This window comes from Lineus longissimus, chromosome 1, assembly GCF_910592395.1.
Source record: "Lineus longissimus chromosome 1, tnLinLong1.2, whole genome shotgun sequence".
NCBI classification, from domain to species: Eukaryota; Metazoa; Nemertea; class Pilidiophora; order Heteronemertea; family Lineidae; genus Lineus; species Lineus longissimus.
Window position 1 is genome coordinate 1725982 of NC_088308.1, and position 25400 is coordinate 1751381.

General features: G+C 38.5%; 3 long non-coding RNA genes across 4 annotated transcripts; all 3 read left to right on the top strand.

Annotated features, from left to right (window-relative positions):
- Nucleotides 1-141: 141 nt before the first annotated feature.
- On the top strand, nt 142-2573 carry LOC135482933 (uncharacterized). The gene is made up of 6 exons (XR_010446282.1): nt 142-204; nt 449-490; nt 1537-1611; nt 1856-1897; nt 2178-2252; nt 2497-2573. It is a non-coding gene; the product is annotated as an uncharacterized LOC135482933 (long non-coding RNA).
- A 1652-nt stretch (nt 2574-4225) lies between these two features.
- LOC135498667 (uncharacterized) lies at nt 4226-9797 on the top strand. Of its 2 annotated transcripts, XR_010449121.1 has the most exons (9): nt 4226-4300; nt 4545-4586; nt 4867-4941; nt 5186-5227; nt 6274-6348; nt 7234-7275; nt 9088-9162; nt 9407-9448; nt 9729-9797. It is a non-coding gene; the product is annotated as an uncharacterized LOC135498667 (long non-coding RNA). The 2 variants fall into 2 exon arrangements; XR_010449122.1 differs by lacking the exons at nt 7234-7275; nt 9088-9162; nt 9407-9448; nt 9729-9797 and adding an exon at nt 6593-6619.
- A 2104-nt stretch (nt 9798-11901) lies between these two features.
- LOC135482962 (uncharacterized) lies at nt 11902-22777 on the top strand. The gene is made up of 6 exons (XR_010446287.1): nt 11902-11976; nt 12221-12262; nt 17905-17979; nt 18224-18265; nt 22382-22456; nt 22701-22777. It is a non-coding gene; the product is annotated as an uncharacterized LOC135482962 (long non-coding RNA).
- The last annotated feature ends 2623 nt before the right edge of the window (nt 22778-25400 follow it).

A 25400-nucleotide genomic window follows, 5' to 3' on the forward strand; every position in this document is an offset into this window, starting at 1 on the left:
AAGGGTACTACAGCACCTAAAGACCCTTTGGCCTAAACAGTTAGCTACATTTACTTTGCCAGTAGAAAAAAGAAGTCTTGCTGACTGAACAAGCTCGACCTTATTTTCTGATTGTCTTTCACTTTGTAGTCTACAAATGCCCATCTGGTTATAAAAAAGTTCGGACTGGCATATTGAGACGGAGGACAATCTGCAGGAAAAAAGGTGCGTTTGATTTTATTTTTTCTCTTTGAATTTCTTCCCATGCTTCATAGATTCGTTTTACCTACATTTTCATTTAGTAAAAATGTTCTCTGGCCTGCTTAGAAGAAAGGGAAAGGGAATTGACAGTTTCTACCAGTAATCAATGTATATCTGACCGAGTCGATCACTATCGACATTTGTTGTCAGAGTAAAGACAAAGATTTAACTCAACAGGCTTCTACAAATTTCTATGTCAATATTTCAGCATGTGGTGTGGGCTACAGATGGAAAAAAGGAAAATGCCGCTGTAAGTTGTGTACTAACCAAGAAATAAAGCACTTCAGATCAAAACAAACCTAACTGGAAATACAGACACCTGGCTGAAACTCTTGACTTTTCGAAATAAAGAATTGATAATGCGGGTGAGGTAACAACAAGAGCATGGTTGGTTTCCTAAAAGGGTACTACAGCACCTAAAGACCCTTTGGCCTAAACAGTTAGCTACATTTACTTTGCCAGTAGAAAAAAAGAAGTCTTGCTGACTGAACAAGCTCGACCTTATTTTCTGATTGTCTTTCACTTTGTAGTCTACAAATGCCCATCTGGTTATAAAAAAGTTCGGACTGGCATATTGAGACGGAGGACAGTCTGCAGGAAAAAAGGTGCGTTTGATTTTATTTTTTCTCTTCGACGTATTTCGCAAGCTTCTTAGATTTACTTTACCTCCATTTTCATTTAGGAATGTTCAGAGAGGACTAAGGGCCGGGCCATGTCCACAGCCACTGTTATATTTCGTCTTTCCACTGCTGCTGTGTATCACCCACACATGTTATTATAGTCTCAAGATTCTAGGATACAGTCGCAAGAAAATGTTATCTGTCGTGCTGAGAAGATAGTGAAAGAGAATTACAAGTTACTACCAGTTATCAAAGAATATCTGACCGAGTCGATCACTATCGACATTGTTGTCAGAGTAAAGAGAAAGATTTAACTCAACATGCTTCTAGATATTTTTATGTCAATATTTCAGCATGTGGTGTAGGCTACAGATGGAAAAAGGGAAAATGCCGCTGTAAGTTGTGTACTAACCTAGAAATCAAACACCTCAGATCCAAAAAAAACCTAACTGGTAATGCAGCCACCTGGCCTAAACTCTTGACTTTTCGAAATGAAGAATTGATAATGCGGGTGAGGTAACAACAAGAGCATGTTTGGTTTCCTAAAAGGGTACTACAGCACCTAAAGACCCTTTGGCCTAAACAGTTAGCTACATTTACTTTGCCAGTAGAAAAAAAGAAGTCTTGCTGACTGAACAAGCTCGACCTTATTTTCTGATTGTCTTTCACTTTGTAGTCTACAAATGCCCATCTGGTTATAAAAAAGTTCGGACTGGCATATGGAGACGGAGGACAATCTGCAGGAAAAAAGGTGCGTTTGATTTTATTTTTTCTCTTTGAATTTCTTCCCATGCTTCATAGATTCGTTTTACCTACATTTTCATTTAGTAAAAATGTTCTCTGGCCTGCTTAGAAGAAAGGGAAAGGGAATTGACAGTTACTACCAGTAATCAATGTATATCTGACCGAGTCGATCACTATCGACATTTGTTGTCAGAGTAAAGACAAATATTTAACGCAACATGCTTCAAGAAATTTCTATGTATATATTTCAGCATGTGGTGTGGGCTACAGACGAAAGAAAGGAAAATGCCGCTGTAAGTTTTGTACTAACCAAGAAATAAAGCACTTCAGATCAAAACAAACCTTACTGGAAATACAGACACCTGGCTGAAACGCTGGACTTTTCTAAATAAAGAATTGATCATGTGGGGGGAGGTAAAATACAACAAGGGCATGTTTGGTTTCCTTAAGAGGTATTATTTGCAGCCAACACCCATTTGGCCTTGGGTACATTTACTTTGCCAGTAAAAAAATGAGAAATCTTGCTGACTGAAGAAGCTGGACCTTATTTTCTGATTGTCTTTCACTTTGTAGTCTACAAATGCCCATCTGGTTATAAAAAAGTTCGGACTGGCATATGGAGACGGAGGACAATCTGCAGGAAAAAAGGTGCGTTTGATTTTATTTTTTCTCTTTGAATTTCTTCCCATGCTTCATAGATTCGTTTTACCTACATTTTCATTTAGTAAAAATGTTCTCTGGCCTGCTTAGAAGAAAGGGAAAGGGAATTGACAGTTACTACCAGTAATCAATGTATATCTGACCGAGTCGATCACTATCGACATTTGTTGTCAGAGTAAAGACAAAGATTTAACTCAACAGGCTTCTACAAATTTCTATGTCAATATTTCAGCATGTGGTGTGGGCTACAGATGGAAAAAAGGAAAATGCCGCTGTAAGTTGTGTACTAACCAAGAAATAAAGCACTTCAGATCAAAACAAACCTAACTGGAAATACAGACACCTGGCTGAAACTCTTGACTTTTCGAAATAAAGAATTGATAATGCGGGTGAGGTAACAACAAGAGCATGGTTGGTTTCCTAAAAGGGTACTACAGCACCTAAAGACCCTTTGGCCTAAACAGTTAGCTACATTTACTTTGCCAGTAGAAAAAAAGAAGTCTTGCTGACTGAACAAGCTCGACCTTATTTTCTGATTGTCTTTCACTTTGTAGTCTACAAATGCCCATCTGGTTATAAAAAAGTTCGGACTGGCATATTGAGACGGAGAACAATCTGCAGGAAAAAAGGTGCGTTTGATTTTATTTTTTCTCTTTGAATTTCTTCCCATGCTTCATAGATTCGTTTTACCTACATTTTCATTTAGTAAAAATGTTCTCTGGCCTGCTTAGAAGAAAGGGAAAGGGAATTGACAGTTTCTACCAGTAATCAATGTATATCTGACCGAGTCGATCACTATCGACATTTGTTGTCAGAGTAAAGACAAAGATTTAACTCAACAGGCTTCTACAAATTTCTATGTCAATATTTCAGCATGTGGTGTGGGCTACAGATGGAAAAAAGGAAAATGCCGCTGTAAGTTGTGTACTAACCAAGAAATAAAGCACTTCAGATCAAAACAAACCTAACTGGAAATACAGACACCTGGCTGAAACTCTTGACTTTTCGAAATAAAGAATTGATAATGCGGGTGAGGTAACAACAAGAGCATGGTTGGTTTCCTAAAAGGGTACTACAGCACCTAAAGACCCTTTGGCCTAAACAGTTAGCTACATTTACTTTGCCAGTAGAAAAAAAGAAGTCTTGCTGACTGAACAAGCTCGACCTTATTTTCTGATTGTCTTTCACTTTGTAGTCTACAAATGCCCATCTGGTTATAAAAAAGTTCGGACTGGCATATGGAGACGGAGGACAGTCTGCAGGAAAAAAGGTGCGTTTGATTTTATTTTTTCTCTTCGACGTATTTCGCAAGCTTCTTAGATTTACTTTACCTCCATTTTCATTTAGGAATGTTCAGAGAGGACTAAGGGCCGGGCCATGTCCACAGCCACTGTTATATTTCGTCTTTCCACTGCTGCTGTGTATCACCCACACATGTTATTATAGTCTCAAGATTCTAGGATACAGTCGCAAGAAAATGTTATCTGTCGTGCTGAGAAGATAGTGAAAGAGAATTACAAGTTACTACCAGTTATCAAAGAATATCTGACCGAGTCGATCACTATCGACATTGTTGTCAGAGTAAAGAGAAAGATTTAACTCAACATGCTTCTAGATATTTTTATGTCAATATTTCAGCATGTGGTGTAGGCTACAGATGGAAAAAGGGAAAATGCCGCTGTAAGTTGTGTACTAACCTAGAAATCAAACACCTCAGATCCAAAAAAAACCTAACTGGTAATGCAGCCACCTGGCCCAAACTCTTGACTTTTCGAAATAAAGAATTGATAATGCGGGTGAGGTAACAACAAGAGCATGTTTGGTTTCCTAAAAAGGTACTACAGCACCTAAAGACCCTTTGGCCTAAACAGTTAGCTACATTTACTTTGCCAGTAGAAAAAAAGAAGTCTTGCTGACTGAAGAAGCTCGACCTTATTTTCTGATTGTCTTTCACTTTGTAGTCTACAAATGCCCATCTGGTTATAAAAAAGTTCGGACTGGCATATGGAGACGGAGGACAATCTGCAGGAAAAAAGGTGCGTTTGATTTTATTTTTTCTCTTTGAATTTCTTCCCATGCTTCATAGATTCGTTTTACCTACATTTTCATTTAGTAAAAATGTTCTCTGGCCTGCTTAGAAGAAAGGGAAAGGGAATTGACAGTTACTACCAGTAATCAATGTATATCTGACCGAGTCGATCACTATCGACATTTGTTGTCAGAGTAAAGACAAATATTTAACGCAACATGCTTCAAGAAATTTCTATGTATATATTTCAGCATGTGGTGTGGGCTACAGACGAAAGAAAGGAAAATGCCGCTGTAAGTTTTGTACTAACCAAGAAATAAAGCACTTCAGATCAAAACAAACCTTACTGGAAATACAGACACCTGGCTGAAACGCTGGACTTTTCTAAATAAAGAATTGATCATGTGGGGGGAGGTAAAATACAACAAGGGCATGTTTGGTTTCCTTAAGAGGTATTATTTGCAGCCAACACCCATTTGGCCTTGGGTACATTTACTTTGCCAGTAAAAAAATGAGAAATCTTGCTGACTGAAGAAGCTGGACCTTATTTTCTGATTGTCTTTCACTTTGTAGTCTACAAATGCCCATCTGGTTATAAAAAAGTTCGGACTGGCATATGGAGACGGAGGACAATCTGCAGGAAAAAAGGTGCGTTTGATTTTATTTTTTCTCTTTGAATTTCTTCCCATGCTTCATAGATTCGTTTTACCTACATTTTCATTTAGTAAAAATGTTCTCTGGCCTGCTTAGAAGAAAGGGAAAGGGAATTGACAGTTACTACCAGTAATCAATGTATATCTGACCGAGTCGATCACTATCGACATTTGTTGTCAGAGTAAAGACAAAGATTTAACTCAACAGGCTTCTACAAATTTCTATGTCAATATTTCAGCATGTGGTGTGGGCTACAGATGGAAAAAAGGAAAATGCCGCTGTAAGTTGTGTACTAACCAAGAAATAAAGCACTTCAGATCAAAACAAACCTAACTGGAAATACAGACACCTGGCTGAAACTCTTGACTTTTCGAAATAAAGAATTGATAATGCGTGTGAGGTAACAACAAGAGCATGGTTGGTTTCCTAAAAGGGTACTACAGCACCTAAAGACCCTTTGGCCTAAACAGTTAGCTACATTTACTTTGCCAGTAGAAAAAAAGAAGTCTTGCTGACTGAACAAGCTCGACCTTATTTTCTGATTGTCTTTCACTTTGTAGTCTACAAATGCCCATCTGGTTATAAAAAAGTTCGGACTGGCATATTGAGACGGAGGACAGTCTGCAGGAAAAAAGGTGCGTTTGATTTTATTTTTTCTCTTCGACGTATTTCGCAAGCTTCTTAGATTTACTTTACCTCCATTTTCATTTAGGAATGTTCAGAGAGGACTAAGGGCCGGGCCATGTCCACAGCCACTGTTATATTTCGTCTTTCCACTGCTGCTGTGTATCACCCACACATGTTATTATAGTCTCAAGATTCTAGGATACAGTCGCAAGAAAATGTTATCTGTCGTGCTGAGAAGATAGTGAAAGAGAATTACAAGTTACTACCAGTTATCAAAGAATATCTGACCGAGTCGATCACTATCGACATTGTTGTCAGAGTAAAGAGAAAGATTTAACTCAACATGCTTCTAGATATTTTTATGTCAATATTTCAGCATGTGGTGTAGGCTACAGATGGAAAAAGGGAAAATGCCGCTGTAAGTTGTGTACTAACCTAGAAATCAAACACCTCAGATCCAAAAAAAACCTAACTGGTAATGCAGCCACCTGGCCCAAACTCTTGACTTTTCGAAATAAAGAATTGATAATGCGGGTGAGGTAACAACAAGAGCATGTTTGGTTTCCTAAAAAGGTACTACAGCACCTAAAGACCCTTTGGCCTAAACAGTTAGCTACATTTACTTTGCCAGTAGAAAAAAAGAAGTCTTGCTGACTGAAGAAGCTCGACCTTATTTTCTGATTGTCTTTCACTTTGTAGTCTACAAATGCCCATCTGGTTATAAAAAAGTTCGGACTGGCATATGGAGACGGAGGACAATCTGCAGGAAAAAAGGTGCGTTTGATTTTATTTTTTCTCTTTGAATTTCTTCCCATGCTTCATAGATTCGTTTTACCTACATTTTCATTTAGTAAAAATGTTCTCTGGCCTGCTTAGAAGAAAGGGAAAGGGAATTGACAGTTACTACCAGTAATCAATGTATATCTGACCGAGTCGATCACTATCGACATTTGTTGTCAGAGTAAAGACAAATATTTAACGCAACATGCTTCAAGAAATTTCTATGTATATATTTCAGCATGTGGTGTGGGCTACAGACGAAAGAATGGAAAATGCCGCTGTAAGTTTTGTACTAACCAAGAAATAAAGCACTTCAGATCAAAACAAACCTTACTGGAAATACAGACACCTGGCTGAAACGCTGGACTTTTCTAAATAAAGAATTGATCATGTGGGGGGAGGTAAAATACAACAAGGGCATGTTTGGTTTCCTTAAGAGGTATTATTTGCAGCCAACACCCATTTGGCCTTGGGTACATTTACTTTGCCAGTAAAAAAATGAGAAATCTTGCTGACTGAAGAAGCTGGACCTTATTTTCTGATTGTCTTTCACTTTGTAGTCTACAAATGCCCATCTGGTTATAAAAAAGTTCGGACTGGCATATGGAAACGGAGGACAATCTGCAGGAAAAAAGGTGCGTTTGATTTTATTTTTTCTCTTTGAATTTCTTCCCATGCTTCATAGATTCGTTTTACCTACATTTTCATTTAGTAAAAATGTTCTCTGGCCTGCTTAGAAGAAAGGGAAAGGGAATTGACAGTTACTACCAGTAATCAATGTATATCTGACCGAGTCGATCACTATCGACATTTGTTGTCAGAGTAAAGACAAAGATTTAACTCAACAGGCTTCTACAAATTTCTATGTCAATATTTCAGCATGTGGTGTGGGCTACAGATGGAAAAAAGGAAAATGCCGCTGTAAGTTGTGTACTAACCAAGAAATAAAGCACTTCAGATCAAAACAAACCTAACTGGAAATACAGACACCTGGCTGAAACTCTTGACTTTTCGAAATAAAGAATTGATAATGCGGGTGAGGTAACAACAAGAGCATGGTTGGTTTCCTAAAAGGGTACTACAGCACCTAAAGACCCTTTGGCCTAAACAGTTAGCTACATTTACTTTGCCAGTAGAAAAAAAGAAGTCTTGCTGACTGAACAAGCTCGACCTTATTTTCTGATTGTCTTTCACTTTGTAGTCTACAAATGCCCATCTGGTTATAAAAAAGTTCGGACTGGCATATTGAGACGGAGGACAGTCTGCAGGAAAAAAGGTGCGTTTGATTTTATTTTTTCTCTTCGACGTATTTCGCAAGCTTCTTAGATTTACTTTACCTCCATTTTCATTTAGGAATGTTCAGAGAGGACTAAGGGCCGGGCCATGTCCACAGCCACTGTTATATTTCGTCTTTCCACTGCTGCTGTGTATCACCCACACATGTTATTATAGTCTCAAGATTCTAGGATACAGTCGCAAGAAAATGTTATCTGTCGTGCTGAGAAGATAGTGAAAGAGAATTAAAAGTTACTACCAGTTATCAAAGAATATCTGACCGAGTCGATCACTATCGACATTGTTGTCAGAGTAAAGAGAAAGATTTAACTCAACATGCTTCTAGATATTTTTATGTCAATATTTCAGCATGTGGTGTAGGCTACAGATGGAAAAAGGGAAAATGCCGCTGTAAGTTGTGTACTAACCTAGAAATCAAACACCTCAGATCCAAAAAAAACCTGACTGGTAATGCAGCCACCTGGCCCAAACTCTTGACTTTTCGAAATAAAGAATTGATAATGCGGGTGAGGTAACAACAAGAGCATGTTTGGTTTCCTAAAAGGGTACTACAGCACCTAAAGACCCTTTGGCCTAAACAGTTAGCTACATTTACTTTGCCAGTAGAAAAAAAGAAGTCTTGCTGACTGAACAAGCTCGACCTTATTTTCTGATTGTCTTTCACTTTGTAGTCTACAAATGCCCATCTGGTTATAAAAAAGTTCGGACTGGCATATTGAGACGGAGGACAGTCTGCAGGAAAAAAGGTGCGTTTGATTTTATTTTTTCTCTTCGACGTATTTCGCAAGCTTCTTAGATTTACTTTACCTCCATTTTCATTTAGGAATGTTCAGAGAGGACTAAGGGCCGGGCCATGTCCACAGCCACTGTTATATTTCGTCTTTCCACTGCTGCTTTGTATCACCCACACATGTTATTATCGTCTCAAGATTCTAGGATACAGTCGCAAGAAAATGTTATCTGTCGTGCTGAGAAGATAGTGAAAGAGAATTACAAGTTACTACCAGTTATCAAAGAATATCTGACCGAGTCGATCACTATCGACATTGTTGTCAGAGTAAAGAGAAATATTTAACTCAACATGCTTCTAGATATTTTTATGTCAATATTTCAGCATGTGGTGTAGGCTACAGATGGAAAAAGGGAAAATGCCGCTGTAAGTTGTGTACTAACCTAGAAATCAAACACCTCAGATCCAAAAAAAACCTAAATGGTAATGCAGCCACCTGGCCCAAACTCTTGACTTTTCGAAATAAAGAATTGATAATGCGGGTGAGGTAACAACAAGAGCATGTTTGGTTTCCTAAAAGGGTACTACAGCACCTAAAGACCCTTTGGCCTAAACAGTTAGCTACATTTACTTTGCCAGTAGAAAAAAAGAAGTCTTGCTGACTGAAAAAGCTCGACCTTATTTTCTGATTGTCTTTCACTTTGTAGTCTACAAATGCCCATCTGGTTATAAAAAAGTTCGGACTGGCATATGGAGACGGAGGACAATCTGCAGGAAAAAAGGTGCGTTTGATTTTATTTTTTCTCTTTGAATTTCTTCCCATGCTTCATAGATTCGTTTTACCTACATTTTCATTTAGTAAAAATGTTCTCTGGCCTGCTTAGAAGAAAGGGAAAGGGAATTGACAGTTACTACCAGTAATCAATGTATATCTGACCGAGTCGATCACTATCGACATTTGTTGTCAGAGTAAAGACAAAGTTTTAACTCAACAGGCTTCTACAAATTTCTATGTCAATATTTCAGCATGTGGTGTGGGCTACAGACGGAAAAAAGGAAAATGCCGCTGTAAGTTGTGTACTAACCAAGAAATAAAGCACTTCAGATCAAAACAAACATAACTGGAAATACAGACACCTGGCTGAAACTCTTGACTTTTCGAAATAAAGAATTGATAATGCGGGTGAGGTAACAACAAGAGCATGGTTGGTTTCCTAAAAGGGTACTACAGCACCTAAAGACCCTTTGGCCTAAACAGTTAGCTACATTTACTTTGCCAGTAGAAAAAAAGAAGTCTTGCTGACTGAACAAGCTCGACCTTATTTTCTGATTGTCTTTCACTTTGTAGTCTACAAATGCCCATCTGGTTATAAAAAAGTTCGGACTGGCATATTGAGACGGAGGACAATCTGCAGGAAAAAAGGTGCGTTTGATTTTATTTTTTCTCTTCGACGTATTTCGCAAGCTTCTTAGATTTACTTTACCTCCATTTTCATTTAGGAATGTTCAGAGAGGACTAAGGGCCGGGCCATGTCCACAACCACTGTTATATTTCGTCTTTCCACTGCTGCTGTGTATCACCCACACATGTTATTATAGTCTCAAGATTCTAGGATACAGTCGCAAGAAAATGTTATCTGTCGTGCTGAGAAGATAGTGAAAGAGAATTACAAGTTACTACCAGTTATCAAAGAATATCTGACCGAGTCGATCACTATCGACATTGTTGTCAAAGTAAAGAGAAATATTTAACTCAACATGCTTCTAGATATTTTTATGTCAATATTTCAGCATGTGGTGTAGGCTTCAGATGGAAAAAGGGAAAATGCCGCTGTAAGTTGTGTACTAACCTAGAAATCAAACACCTCAGATCCAAAAAAAACCTAACTGGTAATGCAGCCACCTGGCCCAAACTCTTGACTTTTCGAAATAAAGAATTGATAATGCGGGTGAGGTAACAACAAGAGCATGTTTGGTTTCCTCAAAGGGTACTACAGCACCTAAAGACCCTTTGGCCTAAACAGTTAGCTACATTTACTTTGCCAGTAGAAAAAAAGAAGTCTTGCTGACTGAACAAGCTCGACCTTATTTTCTGATTGTCTTTCACTTTGTAGTCTACAAATGCCCATCTGGTTATAAAAAAGTTCGGACTGGCATATTGAGACGGAGGACAGTCTGCAGGAAAAAAGGTGCGTTTGATTTTATTTTTTCTCTTCGACGTATTTCGCAAGCTTCTTAGATTTACTTTACCTCCATTTTCATTTAGGAATGTTCAGAGAGGACTAAGGGCCGGGCCATGTCCACAGCCACTGTTATATTTCGTCTTTCCACTGCTGCTGTGTATCACCCACACATGTTATTATAGTCTCAAGATTCTAGGATACAGTCGCAAGAAAATGTTATCTGTCGTGCTGAGAAGATAGTGAAAGAGAATTACAAGTTACTACCAGTTATCAAAGAATATCTGACCGAGTCGATCACTATCGACATTTGTTGTCAGAGTAAAGACAAAGATTTAACTCAACAGGCTTCTACAAATTTCTATGTCAATATTTCAGCATGTGGTGTGGGCTACAGACGGAAAAAAGGAAAATGCCGCTGTAAGTTGTGTACTAACCAAGAAATAAAGCACTTCAGATCAAAACAAACCTAACTGGAAATACAGACACCTGGCTGAAACTCTTGACTTTTCGAAATAAAGAATTGATAATGCGGGTGAGGTAACAACAAGAGCATGGTTGGTTTCCTAAAAGGGTACTACAGCACCTAAAGACCCTTTGGCCTAAACAGTTAGCTACATTTACTTTGCCAGTAGAAAAAAAGAAGTCTTGCTGACTGAACAAGCTCGACCTTATTTTCTGATTGTCTTTCACTTTGTAGTCTACAAATGCCCATCTGGTTATAAAAAAGTTCGGACTGGCATATGGAGACGGAGGACAATCTGCAGGAAAAAAGGTGCGTTTAATTTTATTTTTTCTCTTTGAATTTCTTCCCATGCTTCATAGATTCGTTTTACCTCCATTTTCATTTAGTAAAAATATTCTCTGGTCTGCTTAGAACAAAGTGAAAGGGAATTGACAGTTACTACCAGTAATCAATGTATATCTGACCGAGTCAATCACTATCGACATTGTTGTCAGAGTAAAGAGAAAGATTTAACTCAACATGCTTCTAGATATTTTTATGTCAATATTTCAGCATGTGGTGTAGGCTACAGATGGAAAAAGGGAAAATGCCGCTGTAAGTTGTATACTAATCTAGAAATCAAACACCTCTGATCCAAAAAAAACCTAACTGGTAATGCAGCCACCTGGCCCAAACTCTTGACTTTTCGAAATAAAGAATTGATAATGCGGGTGAGGTAACAACAAGAGCATGTTTGGTTTCCTAAAAGGGTCCTACAGCACCTAAAGTCCATTTGGCCTAAACAGTTAGCTACATTTACTTTGCCAGTAGAAAAAAAGAAGTCTTGCTGACTGAACAAGCTCGACCTTATTTTCTGATTGTCTTTCACTTTGTAGTCTACAAATGCCCATCTGGTTATAAAAAAGTTCGGACTGGCATATGGAGACGGAGGACAATCTGCAGGAAAAAAGGTGCGTTTGATTTTATTTTTTCTCTTTGAATTTCTTCCCATGCTTCATAGATTCGTTTTACCTACATTTTCATTTAGTAAAAATGTTCTCTGGCCTGCTTAGAAGAAAGGGAAAGGGAATTGACAGTTACTACCAGTAATCAATGTATATCTGACCGAGTCGATCACTATCGACATTTGTTGTCAGAGTAAAGACAAAGATTTAACTCAACAGGCTTCTACAAATTTCTATATAAATATTTCAGCATGTGGTGTGGGCTACAGATGGAAAAAAGGAAAATGCCGCTGTAAGTTGTGTACTAACCAAGAAATAAAGCACTTCAGATCAAAACAAACCTAACTGGAAATACAGACACCTGGCTGAAACTCTTGACTTTTCGAAATAAAGAATTGATAATGCGGGTGAGGTAACAACAAGAGCATGGTTGGTTTCCTAAAAGGGTACTACAGCACCTAAAGACCCTTTGGCCTAAACAGTTAGCTACATTTACTTTGCCAGTAGAAAAAAAGAAGTCTTGCTGACTGAAAAAGCTCGACCTTATTTTCTGATTGTCTTTCACTTTGTAGTCTACAAATGCCCATCTGGTTATAAAAAAGTTCGGACTGGCATATTGAGACGGAGGACAGTCTGCAGGAAAAAAGGTGCGTTTGATTTTATTTTTTCTCTTCGACGTATTTCGCAAGCTTCTTAGATTTACTTTACCTCCATTTTCATTTAGGAATGTTCAGAGAGGACTAAGGGCCGGGCCATGTCCACAGCCACTGTTATATTTCGTCTTTCCACTGCTGCTGTGTATCACCCACACATGTTATTATAGTCTCAAGATTCTAGGATACAGTCTCAAGAAAATGTTATCTGTCGTGCTGAGAAGATAGTGAAAGAGAATTACAAGTTACTACCAGTTATCAAAGAATATCTGACCGAGTCGATCACTATCGACATTGTTGTCAGAGTAAAGAGAAAGATTTAACTCAACATGCTTCTAGATATTTTTATGTCAATATTTCAGCATGTGGTGTAGGCTACAGATGGAAAAAGGGAAAATGCCGCTGTAAGTTGTGTACTAACCTAGAAATCAAACACCTCAGATTCAAAAAAAACCTAACTGGTAATGCAGCCACCTGGCCCAAACTCTTGACTTTTCGAAATAAAGAATTGATAATGCGGGTGAGGTAACAACAAGAGCATGTTTGGTTTCCTAAAAGGGTACTACAGCACCTAAAGACCCTTTGGCCTAAACAGTTAGCTACATTTACTTTGCCAGTAGAAAAAAAGAAGTCTTGCTGACTGAACAAGCTCGACCTTATTTTCTGATTGTCTTTCACTTTGTAGTCTACAAATGCCCATCTGGTTATAAAAAAGTTCGGACTGGCATATTGAGACGGAGGACAGTCTGCAGGAAAAAAGGTGCGTTTGATTTTATTTTTTCTCTTCGACGTATTTCGCAAGCTTCTTAGATTTTCTTTACCTCCATTTTCATTTAGGAATGTTCAGAGAGGACTAAGGGCCGGGCCATGTCCACAGCCACTGTTATATTTCGTCTTTCCACTGCTGCTGTGTATCACCCACACATGTTATTATAGTCTCAAGATTCTAGGATACAGTCGCAAGAAAATGTTATCTGTCGTGCTGAGAAGATAGTGAAAGAGAATTACAAGTTAATACCAGTTATCAAAGAATATCTGACCGAGTCGATCACTATCGACATTGTTGTCAGAGTAAAGAGAAAGATTTAACTCAACATGCTTCTAGATATTTTTATGTCAATATTTCAGCATGTGGTGTAGGCTACAGATGGAAAAAGGGAAAATGCCGCTGTAAGTTGTGTACTAACCTAGAAATCAAACACCTCAGATCCAAAAAAAAACTAACTGGTAATGCAGCCACCTGGCCCAAACTCTTGACTTTTCGAAATAAAGAATTGATAATGCGGGTGAGGTAACAACAAGAGCATGTTTGGTTTCCTAAAAGGGTACTACAGCACCTAAAGACCCTTTGGCCTAAACAGTTAGCTACATTTACTTTGCCAGTAGAAAAAAAGAAGTCTTGCTGACTGAACAAGCTCGACCTTATTTTCTGATTGTCTTTCACTTTGTAGTCTACAAATGCCCATCTGGTTATAAAAAAGTTCGGACTGGCATATTGAGACGGAGGACAGTCTGCAGGAAAAAAGGTGCGTTTGATTTTATTTTTTCTCTTCGACGTATTTCGCAAGCTTCTTAGATTTTCTTTACCTCCATTTTCATTTAGGAATGTTCAGAGAGGACTAAGGGCCGGGCCATGTCCACAGCCACTGTTATATTTCGTCTTTCCACTGCTGCTGTGTATCACCCACACATGTTATTATAGTCTCAAGATTCTAGGATACAGTCGCAAGAAAATGTTATCTGTCGTGCTGAGAAGATAGTGAAAGAGAATTACAAGTTAATACCAGTTATCAAAGAATATCTGACCGAGTCGATCACTATCGACATTGTTGTCAGAGTAAAGAGAAAGATTTAACTCAACATGCTTCTAGATATTTTTATGTCAATATTTCAGCATGTGGTGTAGGCTACAGATGGAAAAAGGGAAAATGCCGCTGTAAGTTGTGTACTAACCTAGAAATCAAACACCTCAGATCCAAAAAAAAACTAACTGGTAATGCAGCCACCTGGCCCAAACTCTTGACTTTTCGAAATAAAGAATTGATAATGCGGGTGAGGTAACAACAAGAGCATGTTTGGTTTCCTAAAAGGGTACTACAGCACCTAAAGACCCTTTGGCCTAAACAGTTAGCTACATTTACTTTGCCAGTAGAAAAAAAGAAGTCTTGCTGACTGAACAAGCTCGACCTTATTTTCTGATTGTCTTTCACTTTGTAGTCTACAAATGCCCATCTGGTTATAAAAAAGTTCGGACTGGCATATTGAGACGGAGGACAGTCTGCAGGAAAAAAGGTGCGTTTGATTTTATTTTTTCTCTTCGACGTATTTCGCAAGCTTCTTAGATTTACTTTACCTCCATTTTCATTTAGGAATGTTCAGAGAGGACTAAGGGCCGGGCCATGTCCACAGCCACTGTTATATTTCGTCTTTCCACTGCTGCTGTGTATCACCCACACATGTTATTATAGTCTCAAGATTCTAGGATACAGTCGCAAGAAAATGTTATCTGTCGTGCTGAGAAGATAGTGAAAGAGAATTACAAGTTACTACCAGTTATCAAAGAATATCTGACCGAGTCGATCACTATCGACATTGTTGTCAGAGTAAAGAGAAAGATTTAACTCAACATGCTTCTAGATATTTTTATGTCAATATTTCAGCATGTGGTGTAGGCTACAGATGGAAAAAGGGAAAATGCCGCTGTAAGTTGTGTACTAACCTAGAAATCAAACACCTCAGATCCAAAAAAAACCTAACTGGTAATGCAGCCACCTGGCCCAAACTCTTGACTTTTCGAAATAAAGAATTGATAATGCGGGTGAGGTAACAACAAGAGCATGATTGGTTTCCTAAAAGGGTACTACAGCACCTAAAGACCCTTTGGCCTAAACAGTTAGCTACATTTACTTTGCCAGTAGAAAAAAAGAAGTCTTGCTGACTGAACAAGCTCGACCTTATTTTCTGATTGTCTTTCACTTTGTAGTCTACAAATGCCCATCTGGTTATAAAAAAGTTCGGACTGGCATATTGAGACGGAGGACAGTCTGCAGGAAAAAAGGTGCGTTTGATTTTATTTTTTCTCTTCGACGTATTTCGCAAGCTTCTTAGATTTACTTTACCTCCATTTTCATTTAGGAATGTTCAGAGAGGACTAAGGGCCGGGCCATGTCCACAGCCACTGTTATATTTCGTCTTTCCACTGCTGCTGTGTATCACCCACACATGTTATTATAGTCTCAAGATTCTAGGATACAGTCGCAAGAAAATGTTATCTGTCGTGCTGAGAAGATAGTGAAAGAGAATTACAAGTTACTACCAGTTATCAAAGAATATCTGACCGAGTCGATCACTATCGACATTGTTGTCAGAGTAAAGAGAAAGATTTAACTCAACATGCTTCTAGATATTTTTATGTCAATATTTCAGCATGTGGTGTAGGCTACAGATGGAAAAAGGGAAAATGCCGCTGTAAGTTGTGTACTAACCTAGAAATCAAACACCTCAGATCCAAAAAAAACCTAACTGGTAATGCAGCCACCTGGCCCAAACTCTTGACTTTTCGAAATAAAGAATTGATAATGCGGGTGAGGTAACAACAAGAGCATGTTTGGTTTCCTAAAAGGGTACTACAGCACCTAAAGACCCTTTGGCCTAAACAGTTAGCTACATTTACTTTGCCAGTAGAAAAAAAGAAGTCTTGCTGACTGAACAAGCTCGACCTTATTTTCTGATTGTCTTTCACTTTGTAGTCTACAAATGCCCATCTGGTTATAAAAAAGTTCGGACTGGCATATTGAGACGGAGGACAGTCTGCAGGAAAAAAGGTGCGTTTGATTTTATTTTTTCTCTTCGACGTATTTCGCAAGCTTCTTAGATTTACTTTACCTCCATTTTCATTTAGGAATGTTCAGAGAGGACTAAGGGCCGGGCCATGTCCACAGCCACTGTTATATTTCGTCTTTCCACTGCTGGTGTGTATCACCCACACATGTTATTATAGTCTCAAGATTCTAGGATACAGTCGCAAGAAAATGTTATCTGTCGTGCTGAGAAGATAGTGAAAGAGAATTACAAGTTACTACCAGTTATCAAAGAATATCTGACCGAGTCGATCACTATCGACATTGTTGTCAGAGTAAAGAGAAAGATTTAACTCAACATGCTTCTAGATATTTTTATGTCAATATTTCAGCATGTGGTGTAGGCTACAGATGGAAAAAGGGAAAATGCCGCTGTAAGTTGTGTACTAACCTAGAAATCAAACACCTCAGATCCAAAAAAAACCTAACTGGTAATGCAGCCACCTGGCCCAAACTCTTGACTTTTCGAAATAAAGAATTGATAATGCGGGTGAGGTAACAACAAGAGCATGTTTGGTTTCCTAAAAGGGTACTACAGCACCTAAAGACCCTTTGGCCTAAACAGTTAGCTACATTTACTTTGCCAGTAGAAAAAAAGAAGTCTTGCTGACTGAAAAAGCTCGACCTTATTTTCTGATTGTCTTTCACTTTGTAGTCTACAAATGCCCATCTGGTTATAAAAAAGTTCGGACTGGCATATTGAGACGGAGGACAGTCTGCAGGAAAAAAGGTGCGTTTGATTTTATTTTTTCTCTTCGACGTATTTCGCAAGCTTCTTAGATTTACTTTACCTCCATTTTCATTTAGGAATGTTCAGAGAGGACTAAGGGCCGGGCCATGTCCACAGCCACTGTTATATTTCGTCTTTCCACTGCTGCTGTGTATCACCCACACATGTTATTATAGTCTCAAGATTCTAGGATACAGTCGCAAGAAAATGTTATCTGTCGTGCTGAGAAGATAGTGAAAGAGAATTACAAGTTACTACCAGTTATCAAAGAATATCTGACCGAGTCGATCACTATCGACATTGTTGTCAGAGTAAAGAGAAAGATTTAACTCAACATGCTTCTAGATATTTTTATGTCAATATTTCAGCATGTGGTGTAGGCTACAGATGGAAAAAGGGAAAATGCCGCTGTAAGTTGTGTACTAACCTAGAAATCAAACACCTCAGATCCAAAAAAAACCTAACTGGTAATGCAGCCACCTGGCCCAAACTCTTGACTTTTCGAAATAAAGAATTGATAATGCGGGTGAGGTAACAACAAGAGCATGTTTGGTTTCCTAAAAGGGTACTACAGCACCTAAAGACCCTTTGGCCTAAACAGTTAGCTACATTTACTTTGCCAGTAGAAAAAAAGAAGTCTTGCTGACTGAACAAGCTCGACCTTATTTTCTGATTGTCTTTCACTTTGTAGTCTACAAATGCCCATCTGGTTATAAAAAAGTTCGGACTGGCATATGGAGACGGAGGACAATCTGCAGGAAAAAAGGTGCGTTTGATTTTATTTTTTCTCTTTGAATTTCTTCCCATGCTTCATAGATTCGTTTTACCTACATTTTCATTAAGTAAAAATGTTCTCTGGCCTGCTTAGAAGAAAGGGAAAGGGAATTGACAGTTACTACCAGTAATCAATGTATATCTGACCGAGTCGATCACTATCGACATTTGTTGTCAGAGTAAAGACAAAGATTTAACTCAACAGGCTTCTACAAATTTCTATGTCAATATTTCAGCATGTGGTGTGGGCTACAGATGGAAAAAAGGAAAATGCCGCTGTAAGTTGTGTACTAACCAAGAAATAAAGCACTTCAGATCAAAACAAACCTAACTGGAAATACAGACACCTGGCTGAAACTCTTGACTTTTCGAAATAAAGAATTGATAATGCGGGTGAGGTAACAACAAGAGCATGTTTGGTTTCCTAAAAGGGTACTACAGCACCTAAAGACCCTTTGGCCTAAACAGTTAGCTACATTTACTTTGCCAGTAGAAAAAAAGAAGTCTTGCTGACTGAACAAGCTCGACCTTATTTTCTGATTGTCTTTCACTTTGTAGTCTACAAATGCCCATCTGGTTATAAAAAAGTTCGGACTGGCATATTGAGACGGAGGACAGTCTGCAGAAAAAAAAAAGGTGCGTTTGATTTTATTTTTTCTCTTCGACGTATTTCGCAAGCTTCTTAGATTTACTTTACCTCCATTTTCATTTAGGAATGTTCAGAGAGGACTAAGGGCCGGGCCATGTCCACAGCCACTGTTATATTTCGTCTTTCCACTGCTGCTGTGTATCACCCACACATGTTATTATAGTCTCAAGATTCTAGGATACAGTCGCAAGAAAATGTTATCTGTCGTGCTGAGAAGATAGTGAAAGAGAATTACAAGTTACTACCAGTTATCAAAGAATATCTGACCGAGTCGATCACTATCGACATTGTTGTCAGAGTAAAGAGAAAGATTTAACTCAACATGCTTCTAGATATTTTTATGTCAATATTTCAGCATGTGGTGTAGGCTACAGATGGAAAAAGGGAAAATGCCGCTGTAAGTTGTGTACTAACCTAGAAATCAAACACCTCAGATCCAAAAAAAACCTAACTGGTAATGCAGCCACCTGGCCCAAACTCTTGACTTTTCGAAATAAAGAATTGATAATGCGGGTGAGGTAACAACAAGAGCATGTTTGGTTTCCTAAAAGGGTACTACAGCACCTAAAGACCCTTTGGCCTAAACAGTTAGCTACATTTACTTTGCCAGTAGAAAAAAAGAAGTCTTGCTGACTGAAAAAGCTCGACCTTATTTTCTGATTGTCTTTCACTTTGTAGTCTACAAATGCCCATCTGGTTATAAAAAAGTTCGGACTGGCATATTGAGACGGAGGACAATCTGCAGGAAAAAAAAAGGTGCGTTTGATTTTATTTTTTCTCTTCGACGTATTTCGCAAGCTTCTTAGATTTACTTTACCTCCATTTTCATTTAGGAATGTTCAGAGAGGACTAAGGGCCGGGCCATGTCCACAGCCACTGTTATATTTCGTCTTTCCACTGCTGCTGTGTATCACCCACACATGTTATTATAGTCTCAAGATTCTAGGATACAGTCGCAAGAAAATGTTATCTGTCGTGCTGAGAAGATAGTGAAAGAGAATTACAAGTTACTACCAGTTATCAAAGAATATCTGACCGAGTCGATCACTATCGACATTGTTGTCAGAGTAAAGAGAAAGATTTAACTCAACATGCTTCTAGATATTTTTATGTCAATATTTCAGCATGTGGTGTAGGCTACAGATGGAAAAAGGGAAAATGCCGCTGTAAGTTGTGTACTAACCTAGAAATCAAACACCTCAGATCCAAAAAAAATCTAACTGGTAATGCAGCCACCTGGCCCAAACTCTTGACTTTTCGAAATAAAGAATTGATAATGCGGGTGAGGTAACAACAAGAACATGTTTGGTTTCCTAAAAGGGTACTACAGGACCTAAAGACCCTTTGGCCTAAACAGTTAGCTACATTTACTTTGCCAGTAGAAAAAAAGAAGTCTTGCTGACTGAACAAGCTCGACCTTATTTTCTGATTGTCTTTCACTTTGTAGTCTACAAATGCCCATCTGGTTATAAAAAAGTTCGGACTGGCATATTGAGACGGAGGACAGTCTGCAGGAAAAAAGGTGCGTTTGATTTTATTTTTTCTCTTCGACGTATTTCGCAAGCTTCTTAGATTTACTTTACCTCCATTTTCATTTAGGAATGTTCAGAGAGGACTAAGGGCCGGGCCATGTCCACAGCCACTGTTATATTTCGTCTTTCCACTGCTGCTGTGTATCACCGACACATGTTATTATAGTCTCAAGATTCTAGGATACAGTCGCAAGAAAATGTTATCTGTCGTGCTGAGAAGATAGTGAAAGAGAATTACAAGTTACTACCAGTTATCAAAGAATATCTGACCGAGTCGATCACTATCGACATTGTTGTCAGAGTAAAGAGAAAGATTTAACTCAACATGCTTCTAGATATTTTTATGTCAATATTTCAGCATGTGGTGTAGGCTACAGATGGAAAAAGGGAAAATGCCGCTGTAAGTTGTGTACTAACCTAGAAATCAAACACCTCAGATCCAAAAAAAACCTAACTGGTAATGCAGCCACCTGGCCCAAACTCTTGACTTTTCGAAATAAAGAATTGATAATGCGGGTGAGGTAACAACAAGAGCATGTTTGGTTTCCTAAAAGGGTACTACAGCACCTAAAGACCCTTTGGCCTAAACAGTTAGCTACATTTACTTTGCCAGTAGAAAAAAAGAAGTCTTGCTGACTGAAAAAGCTCGACCTTATTTTCTGATTGTCTTTCACTTTGTAGTCTACAAATGCCCATCTGGTTATAAAAAAGTTCGGACTGGCATATTGAGACGGAGGACAGTCTGCAGGAAAAAAGGTGCGTTTGATTTTATTTTTTCTCTTCGACGTATTTCGCAAGCTTCTTAGATTTACTTTACCTCCATTTTCATTTAGGAATGTTCAGAGAGGACTAAGGGCCGGGCCATGTCCACAGCCACTGTTATATTTCGTCTTTCCACTGCTGCTGTGTATCACCGACACATGTTATTATAGTCTCAAGATTCTAGGATACAGTCGCAAGAAAATGTTATCTGTCGTGCTGAGAAGATAGTGAAAGAGAATTACAAGTTACTACCAGTTATCAAAGAATATCTGACCGAGTCGATCACTATCGACATTGTTGTCAGAGTAAAGAGAAAGATTTAACTCAACATGCTTCTAGATATTTTTATGTCAATATTTCAGCATGTGGTGTAGGCTACAGATGGAAAAAGGGAAAATGCCGCTGTAAGTTGTGTACTAACCTAGAAATCAAACACCTCAGATCCAAAAAAAACCTAACTGGTAATGCAGCCACCTGGCCCAAACTCTTGACTTTTCGAAATAAAGAATTGATAATGCGGGTGAGGTAACAACAAGAGCATGTTTGGTTTCCTAAAAGGGTACTACAGCACCTAAAGACCCTTTGGCCTAAACAGTTAGCTACATTTACTTTGCCAGTAGAAAAAAAGAAGTCTTGCTAACTGAACAAGCTCGACCTTATTTTCTGATTGTCTTTCACTTTGTAGTCTACAAATGCCCATCTGGTTATAAAAAAGTTCGGACTGGCATATTGAGACGGAGGACAGTCTGCAGGAAAAAAGGTGCGTTTGATTTTATTTTTTCTCTTCGACGTATTTCGCAAGCTTCTTAGATTTACTTTACCTCCATTTTCATTTAGGAATGTTCAGAGAGGACTAAGGGCCGGGCCATGTCCACAGCCACTGTTATATTTCGTCTTTCCACTGCTGCTGTGTATCACCCACACATGTTATTATAGTCTCAAGATTCTAGGATACAGTCGCAAGAAAATGTTATCTGTCGTGCTGAGAAGATAGTGAAAGAGAATTACAAGTTACTACCAGTTATCAAAGAATATCTGACCGAGTCGATCACTATCGACATTGTTGTCAGAGTAAAGAGAAAGATTTAACTCAACATGCTTCTAGATATTTTTATGTCAATATTTCAGCATGTGGTGTAGGCTACAGATGGAAAAAGGGAAAATGCCGCTGTAAGTTGTGTACTAACCTAGAAATCAAACACCTCAGATCCAAAAAAATCCTAACTGGTAATGCAGCCACCTGGCCCAAACTCTTGACTTTTCGAAATAAAGAATTGATAATGCGGGTGAGGTAACAACAAGAGCATGTTTGGTTTCCTAAAAGGGTACTACAGCACCTAAAGACCCTTTGGCCTAAACAGTTAGCTACATTTACTTTGCCAGTAGAAAAAAAGAAGTCTTGCTGACTGAACAAGCTCGACCTTATTTTCTGATTGTCTTTCACTTTGTAGTCTACAAATGCCCATCTGGTTATAAAAAAGTTCGGACTGGCATATGGAGACGGAGGACAATCTGCAGGAAAAAAGGTGCGTTTGATTTTATTTTTTCTCTTTGAATTTCTTCCCATCCTTCATAGATTCGTTTTACCTACATTTTCATTTAGTAAAAATGTTCTCTGGCCTGCTTAGAAGAAAGGGAAAGGGAATTGACAGTTACTACCAGTAATCAATGTATATCTGACCGAGTCGATCACTATCGACATTTGTTGTCAGAGTAAAGACAAAGATTTAACTCAACAGGCTTCTACAAATTTCTATGTCAATATTTCAGCATGTGGTGTGGGCTACAGATGGAAAAAAGGAAAATGCCGCTGTAAGTTGTGTACTAACCAAGAAATAAAGCACTTCAGATCAAAACAAACCTAACTGGAAATACAGACACCTGGCTGAAACTCTTGACTTTTCGAAATAAAGAATTGATAATGCGGGTGAGGTAACAACAAGAGCATGGTTGGTTTCCTAAAAGGGTACTACAGCACCTAAAGACCCTTTGGCCTAAACAGTTAGCTACATTTACTTTGCCAGTAGAAAAAAAGAAGTCTTGCTGACTGAAAAAGCTCGACCTTATTTTCTGATTGTCTTTCACTTTGTAGTCTACAAATGCCCATCTGGTTATAAAAAAGTTCGGACTGGCATATTGAGACGGAGGACAGTCTGCAGGAAAAAAGGTGCGTTTGATTTTATTTTTTCTCTTCGACGTATTTCGCAAGCTTCTTAGATTTACTTTACCTCCATTTTCATTTAGGAATGTTCAGAGAGGACTAAGGGCCGGGCCATGTCCACAGCCACTGTTATATTTCGTCTTTCCACTGCTGCTGTGTATCACCCACACATGTTATTATAGTCTCAAGATTCTAGGATACAGTAGCAAGAAAATGTTATCTGTCGTGCTGAGAAGATAGTGAAAGAGAATTACAAGTTACTACCAGTTATCAAAGAATATCTGACCGAGTCGATCACTATCGACATTGTTGTCAGAGTAAAGAGAAAGATTTAACTCAACATGCTTCTAGATATTTTTATGTCAATATTTCAGCATGTGGTGTAGGCTACAGATGGAAAAAGGGAAAATGCCGCTGTAAGTTGTGTACTAACCTAGAAATCAAACACCTCAGATTCAAAAAAAAACTAACTGGTAATGCAGCCACCTGGCCCAAACTCTTGACTTTTCGAAATAAAGAATTGATAATGCGGGTGAGGTAACAACAAGAGCATGTTTGGTTTCCTAAAAGGGTACTACAGCACCTAAAGACCCTTTGGCCTAAACAGTTAGCTACATTTACTTTGCCAGTAGAAAAAAAGAAGTCTTGCTGACTGAACAAGCTCGACCTTATTTTCTGATTGTCTTTCACTTTGTAGTCTACAAATGCCCATCTGGTTATAAAAAAGTTCGGACTGGCATATTGAGACGGAGGACAGTCTGCAGGAAAAAAGGTGCGTTTGATTTTATTTTTTCTCTTCGACGTATTTCGCAAGCTTCTTAGATTTACTTTACCTCCATTTTCATTTAGGAATGTTCAGAGAGGACTAAGGGCCGGGCCATGTCCACAGCCACTGTTATATTTCGTCTTTCCACTGCTGCTGTGTATCACCGACACATGTTATTATAGTCTCAAGATTCTAGGATACAGTCGCAAGAAAATGTTATCTGTCGTGCTGAGAAGATAGTGAAAGAGAATTACAAGTTACTACCAGTTATCAAAGAATATCTGACCGAGTCGATCACTATCGACATTGTTGTCAGAGTAAAGAGAAAGATTTAACTCAACATGCTTCTAGATATTTTTATGTCAATATTTCAGCATGTGGTGTAGGCTACAGATGGAAAAAGGGAAAATGCCGCTGTAAGTTGTGTACTAACCTAGAAATCAAACACCTCAGATCCAAAAAAAACCTAACTGGTAATGCAGCCACCTGGCCCAAACTCTTGACTTTTCGAAATAAAGAATTGATAATGCGGGTGAGGTAACAACAAGAGCATGTTTGGTTTCCTAAAAGGGTACTACAGCACCTAAAGACCCTTTGGCCTAAACAGTTAGCTACATTTACTTTGCCAGTAGAAAAAAAGAAGTCTTGCTGACTGAACAAGCTCGACCTTATTTTCTGATTGTCTTTCACTTTGTAGTCTACAAATGCCCATCTGGTTATAAAAAAGTTCGGACTGGCATATTGAGACGGAGGACAGTCTGCAGGAAAAAAGGTGCGTTTGATTTTATTTTTTCTCTTCGACGTATTTCGCAAGCTTCTTAGATTTACTTTACCTCCATTTTCATTTAGGAATGTTCAGAGAGGACTAAGGGCCGGGCCATGTCCACAGCCACTGTTATATTTCGTCTTTCCACTGCTGCTGTGTATCACCCACACATGTTATTATAGTCTCAAGATTCTAGGATACAGTCGCAAGAAAATGTTATCTGTCGTGCTGAGAAGATAGTGAAAGAGAATTACAAGTTACTACCAGTTATCAAAGAATATCTGACCGAGTCGATCACTATCGACATTGTTGTCAGAGTAAAGAGAAAGATTTAACTCAACATGCTTCTAGATATTTTTATGTCAATATTTCAGCATGTGGTGTAGGCTACAGATGGAAAAAGGGAAAATGCCGCTGTAAGTTGTGTACTAACCTAGAAATCAAACACCTCAGATCAAAAAAAAACCTAACTGGTAATGCAGCCACCTGGCCCAAACTCTTGACTTTTCGAAATAAAGAATTGATAATGCGGGTGAGGTAACAACAAGAGCATGTTTGGTTTCCTAAAAGGGTACTACAGCACCTAAAGACCCTTTGGCCTAAACAGTTAGCTACATTTACTTTGCCAGTAGAAAAAAAGAAGTCTTGCTGACTGAACAAGCTCGACCTTATTTTCTGATTGTCTTTCACTTTGTAGTCTACAAATGCCCATCTGGTTATAAAAAAGTTCGGACTGGCATATTGAGACGGAGGACAGTCTGCAGGAAAAAAGGTGCG